Here is an 8,209-nt window from a genome sequence, read left to right as displayed (position 1 = left end):
ACAGGGATCTGACCGGGGAGGGAAGGAGAGCAGGAAGCCAATCTGGGAAGGTACAGGATCACAGGAAGACAAGACGTGAGCTGAAGTCCTTCGAGGATGCGTGTGATGAGGCTCTGACGAAGCGAATCATCGGCTTGAACACCGAGCCGACTTTTATAGTTGTTAGCATGCTAATGAGCTCGTGCTGCACGCGCAGAGCCCCAGACAGTTTACACGTGCTAACTCCATTACATATTCTGAAAACTTACAGTGGCTTCTTTCCCTCAGAAAATAAACAAACATTGGCAAATACACATTGAAATAACAAGAAACCCTTGCATTTATATAAAACCACTATCGTTTGCTTTTTTCAAATGTTTGATACAATGAAGGTTTCATATTTTCAAGATTTCTTTGTATACCTTGACCCTAACCAAACATTAACCCTTAACAACAAATCCCCACAAGCAAACCACACAGACCACGATTATAATGATAGGCTTCAGAATATAACCAAGAATACCTTTTCCCAAGCTCACGAACAAACTTTCCACTCTCCCAAATCCTTTACCAGCCTTCTCCCAGACACCCTCTTCAATCAGATCCTGGATTTCATGATGAATTTCAGTGATGTTACTTATATACCTCTCCAGATCTTCACTATTATCTGGTATATAAGTACAGCACTCTTGCACCTTCAGCATTTTACAGACTCCGCCCTCTTTTGTGAACAAGACATCTAAAGCAAGACGGTTCTGCGTCACCATCGTCCTTATCGATAACATCTCTCCTTCGACAAGTATCAGTGATTTAGCTGTATTTGTTGACAACTTGTCCACGACCATCACCAGCTTTCTAATCTTCACATCATTCACAATCACTCCCAATCCTGGTATTACTGCACCGAAAATATCTCCAATCACTCCTCCTACACTTGCATCTCTCCTCCCTCTAGAATGCATTCTTCCAGGAGTTCGAGCTCCTCCACATGGTAGATTTGGGGAAAGCGGCCGCCAGATAACAGGTACCGTACCAATTGGCAGGCAACTTCACATAAGCATTTTTCCCACACATAAAATACACTGTCAGCATCACTTGTACCAGGCCCAGCAAAAAGTTATTTGCTGACTCTTCCATAGTGAAAACATGATCACATGCACTCTGTTCCACATTGACCTTATCACAATAAGTCTGGATAAGTTTCACACACAGATTCCCCTTCTGTACCTTATCTAATGCTCTAGGGCCATAACTCCCTATCACCATGTGAGTCATCTCCTCTGTCCAATCTAATGGACTTTCTCCAGTGTTAAGTGTTTGCGTTAATTGTCTATATCTATCTTCTACTTGATCTATAAACTTCTTCTCTATCTCCGTTAATGAACAAGTTAGGTTATGTCTATGTGCATCAGCGGTATCTAACGTGGTAGTCGGTATGAAGTACTTCCCAATTCTATCTTCCTGCTTGTAATAATCGTACTTGTTCAGGTGCTTGTATGCTGGAACCTCTGAAAGCACGGCATAATAGTTGGAAAAGAAGTACTCATAATGACCCCTCCCATAAAATATGCTAAGCAACAAACTACATAAGTCAACGGAAGATGATGATATCTAATGCCCTCACCCACTGATGCAGGCAACTGCATACACACATAACAGTCTCTCACTTCCATTGTCTCAACATATTCATAGAGCAGCTTGGCATATGCATTACGAATAAAATCACATCAAGACAAATCTTCATGCAATCTCCGACTGTTCTGATCTAGCACAGCCTTTTCAGCTCCTATGATATCCTCTTTCTTGCTAGAAGTACTGGGCGACGGTGTTCCCTTCACCTCTATGACTTCTACCGCATGTGGAATAGCAACTGACACTTTGATAACAACAACTATTGAAACTATTACCCCTACTATGAGTGTACCTATCATACATTTGGATCTACGGTTCGGATTTCCAGCCTCCATTTTCGCTGTTGAGTCAGTCTGCAGCAGACGAACACGTAGTCTCTTTCTCCACCACAGGTTGCTGCTTAACCAGTTCAAAAACCACTCCTGAAGTGCTCGAAATTCCTTTTACAGTACTTTTTAGTCCTTTATTTATACAGTCCAAAAGACTTCCTTAGCCCTCTTTCTTCTTCTAGGGGAAGTCCCTAAGTTTATTCTTCTTCCACTCGGGCCTAGATTATCTTCTTTAAACACCTATTTACAAAACACAGTTCATTCGCAATCTACAATGAGTTCAGATCCAATTTCAACTAAAACACGTTGCAGAATTTCAGGACGAACATCTATCATTTCATGAGGTGGTGGTTCAAATCCAAAAGTTGGGAAAACTAACTTGTGCAATATCAAGATTCGTACCTTGCTCAAAACTGGAGGGTTCGGAACCGTGATTGTCAACACCCCTTCAACTTGAAGTCCTGGAATTATCAGTCCCACAATGATTTTCAGTAGAGGATTCCTGTTGACCACTCACAAAGACCTCAGCCTCCCGGAACTCACTACTCTCCGCATCAGTTACCACGTAAGTCCACTCCAGGGCACTGTATCTCTGGCAATGCACTCTCATCCTTCTTTACCTCCTCAGACCCTCTTGTGCTTGTTCGTCTCCACTCACTTCTGATTCTGATGTCTCAGATACAGGGGCAAGATCTCTCTCAGGGGACAACCTTAGATTCAGCCTTCTCTGTCTCTCAGGCCATGATTTTTCTGCTCGGGTCGCCCTTCTGCTTCTCTCTCAAACACCCTGCACACCACTTCCTTTAGCTGAGTCTGACTCTGTACCACTCGCAACGTTACCTTCTTCCTCAGAGTCAATACCTGGGTTGTGTGTAGCGTAACCCTTTTCCTGCTCTGAAGCATCTTCCTGCAAGCTATTAAATTCCTCCCAAGTGTCTGCCATGGCTAACATCATGTTGAGCTCGGCTCTCTCTTGGCTCTCTCCAGTGTAATCTCCAGTAAATATACACCCTTGTCCAGTGCAAAAACGTGCAATTTAGTCAGCGTACTTATTGGGCGTACTTATTGCCAAAAGAAACAAAATCCGCTCCCTCCCACGTGCAGCGCATTTTACCAATGCTATTTCCCTGGGACATTGCAATCGTTCCAACAATTGTCTCACATATTCTCCATTCCTGATAAGGGATCCAGATGATGCCAGGAAACCCCTCTGTGACCATAGCTGTCCATAATCATGAACCACACCGAACCCATACTGGCTGTCGGTGTAGATGGTGATTTGGATCTGATCAGCTGCCAAACAGGCGCGAATCAAGTCAATGATTTCAGCCACTTGTGCGGAGTATACTCCTTCTAAGCAAGCAGCTTCAACCACTCCAGTAATGGTACATACAACAAACGCTGCTCTCAAATGACCCACATTGTTTCTTAAGCATGCACCATTGACAAAGAAGGTTTCATCGGGGTCGGACAGAGGTTCATCAACAATGTCAGGTCTCGGTTTGGTGCAAAGTTCAGTCACATGAAGACAGTTATGGTCTTCACAATTTTCATCATCCACATTTGGCAATGGCATCAGTGTGGCAGGATTTAAGACAGAACACCTTTTCAGAGTCACATTCTCCAAGGCAAGAATAACTTGTTCATAGCATGTGAGTCTATTATTTGTCAGGTGCTGTGTCTTAGTCCTCGTCATCAAAAGTTCAACAGAATGCGGAATATGTACAATTAAAAAGGGTGACCCATGACAATGCTTTCACACCTCTCAAGGCTCACACCCGTTGCAGCAATTGATTTGAGACATCCAGGAACGCTAAAGCTACTGGATCTAAAGTAGCTTGAAAGTAAGCAACTGGTCTACGGACACCTCCATGATTCTGAGTCAGGACTGACAATGCCCAACCTTCTCGATCACAACAGAAGAGAGAAAAGGGTTTGTTGTAGTCAGGCATTCCCAGAGCCGGAGCATGACACATGGGTTCTCTCTCAGCTCCAGGAACGCAATCAGACAATCGTGGTCCCATTGTACTGGATCACTCACATCCTTGTGCATCAGCCTCTGCAAAGGCTCCGTCTTTAGTGAGAAATTGGGAATCCATTGGCGACAGTAGCCAACCATCCCCACGAACATTCTGACTTCGTTCTGAGTGGTAGGCACAGTCATGTTCATGATCGCCTCAATTCGGTCTGGTATCACCTTTCTCTTGCCTTTCTCAATTCGATGACCCAAGTACTGAACCTCACTCAGACAGTACTGCAACTTGTTTGAGGACACCCTGGTCCATTCTCTGCCAGATGGTTCAATAAGGCAATTGTATCAATCCTGCAAGCATCCTCCGTTTCGGACGCAATGAGGAGATCGTCAATGTACTGTAAGAGAACAAAAATCTGTGGCAGTACGAGGCTCTTAAGATTCTTTTTCAAGATCTAATTAAAGATTGATGGACTTTCTGTATACCCTTGAGGGATACAACACAATATTAATACACAATCTTCCAACCGGGAAGCAAATAAATATTGGCTCTCCTCGTGCAACGGTATAGAAAAGAATGCTTGGCACAAGTCAATCACAGTGAACCACTCTGCTTCACATGGGATCTGTAATAGTATCACTGATGGATTTGGTATCACTGGACAACATGGAACTACAATCGTGTTGACCTTTTGCAGGTCTTTCACGATTCTGAATTTCTTGCTTTATTTCTGTAATCCCATGATGGGTGAGTTGCATGGACTGCCCATTATCTTCTTCAGGATTCCCTGCTGAATCATGTAATTGATTACAGGTTTAATCCCTGCGATCGTCTCAGGTGACAGGTTGTACTGGGACGTTCTCAGGAACTCAACATTTCGTTGAACCTAGATCTTAACTGGCTCAACGCCCTTAATCAGCCCAATCTCTTCTCCAGTGAAATCCCACACATCCAAAGAAACAGAGTCCCTCAGGTCAAGTGGAAATTCTTTCACTGTTAACACAGGATACATTTCTATGCACAAATGCTGATTTGCAACCTTAAAGGTGGCATCATCATCGTTGGTCTGTAATTCCACTCCCTTGGGCGTGCAATAGATGGTACAATTCAACATGCACAGAAGATCACGTCCTAGCAAACAGACTGGAGTTGAGTCGCACACCACAAACTGATGTCAATCTCGATAAGTTCCTATTCTCACAGGAATCAGCTCAATTAATGGGTTAGTCATCTTCTTATTTGCCACTCCTACTACTAGGATTGATTGTCCTGAGAGGGGTAGGTTGGGAACTACTGCAGATCTCACAGTAGAATGGGTAGCACCAGTATAAACCAAAAAGGTGGTGGGATGACTGTCAACATCCGCCTCTACCTCCAAGACTGCCCCAAGAGTGCAGTCTACCTCCTCCCTCAGGCACCGTCATTTCAACGGGTTTGAGCTATACTAATCGCAATCCTCGAAAAGGGGCATCTGCTGGTATGTTCGATTTCCCAGTGAATTTCTCGAAGGTTGTGGAACTCGCACTTGCGGGTATAATGTCCCCTCTTGCATGGACCTGGGTCTCATCACTGTTTTGACGACAGATACCTGCACTGTCTCTTCCTTGTGTTGTACCTGGTTGGCTGGAATTCAATCTATACTTGTGCTTCAAATGTCTGATCTTGTGTCAAAGGTGACACGCAGTGGTCTTTTTCAGTATTGCCACATCCAGCCCTGTTTTGGAGTCTACAGGTTTCCCTTTCCCTTGTCCCTGCACACTCTGGGTCCCTCCTTGACTATTTTTCTGTCTTCTCCCTAGTGTCCCTCCACTGGACTGAGTTTGGACTTCCCTGTCAGCACTTTGCATTTGGACCAACATGTCTAGTCCACTGTAATGCTTAAAGGCTTGTAACAGCCTTTCATAATACTCATGTACAGACTCTTTTGGTTCCTGGACAGTTCGATCTATCTTTACCCAAACTATGTCTTGTGGTGAAATTTTGGATTTCAGCCATGTAATTACCTGCTCAAATGTTTTCATAACAATAGGTGAAGGACCATTGGTAGCAGAATCCCAGTCTGATTCAGAAGTTGGCCAATCAACTGCAACTTTACAAGCTGCCCACAAATCACTGGGTACAACAATATCAAACAAGGTGTTCAGATCAACCCACAACACTTTCGCGATTTTAACAAAAAGGTCAACCAGCTTATACCACTCTACAGGCTTCTCCCTCAGTCGAGGAATTTCGTTCGTAAACGCTGTCAAATCACCTCTACTCCAAGGCATGTGCACATACCCTCCGTTTGATACCTCTTGCAAAGGATCATTCTCCACTCCTATTATTCCCCCTCCTGGAGGCAGTGTCTCTCCTACGCTCTTTTTGGAGTTCTTCTTTTTGGACTATCTTTACTCCCACTTATCAAGCATGCTCCATGCACGTATCCCTACAATCAATTGTCGAATGTGAGCTTTCAACCCTATGACTCTCTTCTCTTCCAGTTCCTGATCACTGTACTGCAATCTGTGACTTCCCTACAACATCTTCGTTTGAGACAGATCCACCTCATATCTTTTTGTCAGTTTCTCATGTGCTGACCTTGCTTTGCGAGTTACATTCTTTGCTACAAACAGCAACTTGTCTGGTTCATAAAGCTCAATTCTTTCCAAAGGCAGGTTCCCTCTAATTATCTCATCTACCTCAGCTTTTGACCTCATCACATCCAACATCTTTGCTCTGATTGTGGCTTTAAGGGTTCCTGGACTTGATGCACCACTCGATTCTCGATTCTCACTACTCTGATCTCCACATCAGTTCCCTTCCACTACATTCCCTAAGTCCGGTCAGCTTCCTGAATCCCCCTATCCCAGTCTCCTGTCTTCCTATCATTAGGACCTCTCACTGGTGGTTCCCACATCCTCAGATCAGATTTTGAATCGGCCAAGGGCCTTGGTCTTGCCGTCCTTACATCTAACTGTCCCTTCAAGGAGTCGACAGTGGCTGGCTAGGGCGTACTCGATTCTACAGGTCTCAGAAGGTGAGCTATTTCACTCACTATGCCATTCCTTCCAGAGCCTATCCCCTCTCCTGCTACCGATCACACCAGACTTCCATTTCCTGCCTGGTCTGGGTCATATACTGACACGATGGGGCCAATGGTAACCAGCACTGTAAGAGCATCCAGTAGCCTTGCAGCAACTGTAACTCCATTAGCTTCGGTACTTGCTGGTGTCGGTATTCCCATTGCTTCTGTCCCTGTAGAGATTCTTCCCACTACCCTGGCACTAGGTTGAGTCTGCAACCCTCCATTTCCCTCTTCTGGTACTGTCTTTCCTTCCACTGAATCTGTATTATATGGGGGTGGTCTTTCTAATAGTAGTCTATCTATCAAGCTGTCATTGGTGTCACTATCGTCCTCCTCACCACACTTCTTCTGGGTATCTTCTACTTTTACCATCAACAAGAATAACCTATCCCCTTCAATAGTTTCCACCCCCCATCTCTTCTCCAATGCATCCCATCACGCATCTTGAAACGCCCTGATCGACTTTTTCACCCTTACCTGACTTTGGTCCCTTTTCCTATAATGTGCGGCTCTTATCCATGCATGATGTGCCTCAAACTGTGTTGGTCTGGGCAAAGGTCGCAATGCTGACATCACTGTTTTCAATTCGTACAACACTTCCAACCAGAAAGTACCATAACGCGGAAAAGCAAATTCTCCTTTTCCTTCGGTCATCTTATGCCAATTTTCAAGCCAAATTATAGTATGCAATCCCACATTTGTAGCCAGGTAATGGGCTGGGGTATCCTCGGGTGGAGCTTCGTCTCCTCCTCAAGTAACCACTCCTCTATCTCCTCTACACATAAAACTTTAAAACGTTTCATGATGAAATCAACTTTTTCTCTTCAATTGTTTTTGTTCCACTTCCTGGTGACGATCCACCAATACCAGGGCGGCTTCACACCAACCTACCTATCGCAGCGTGGCACTCTCTGACATCACTCTTCCTCCTCATGCAGCAGTTCCCCTCCTTTACAATTCACCTCTCGCACACTCACGGGTTTCTCTCATACAATGAAATAACTGTATGTCCACCAAACGACCGAACAGTCACTTCTCGGACTGTCTGTCCATAAAACGACCGGACACTCTCATGTAATTGTGGACCTCAACTCTGGCAACCGTCTGTCCACAAAACTACCAGACAGTTGCCCCAGATTATCTGCCCACGCATGGCCAGACAGTCATACACTTAATCAATAGGATCCTGTCACTCAATATTCCACATACAGTAATTCACTACCTGCATA

This window comes from Lissotriton helveticus, chromosome 3_1, assembly GCF_964261635.1.
Source record: "Lissotriton helveticus chromosome 3_1, aLisHel1.1, whole genome shotgun sequence".
Taxonomy (NCBI): domain Eukaryota; kingdom Metazoa; phylum Chordata; class Amphibia; order Caudata; family Salamandridae; genus Lissotriton; species Lissotriton helveticus.
Note: the sequence above shows the minus strand (reverse complement) of the source record.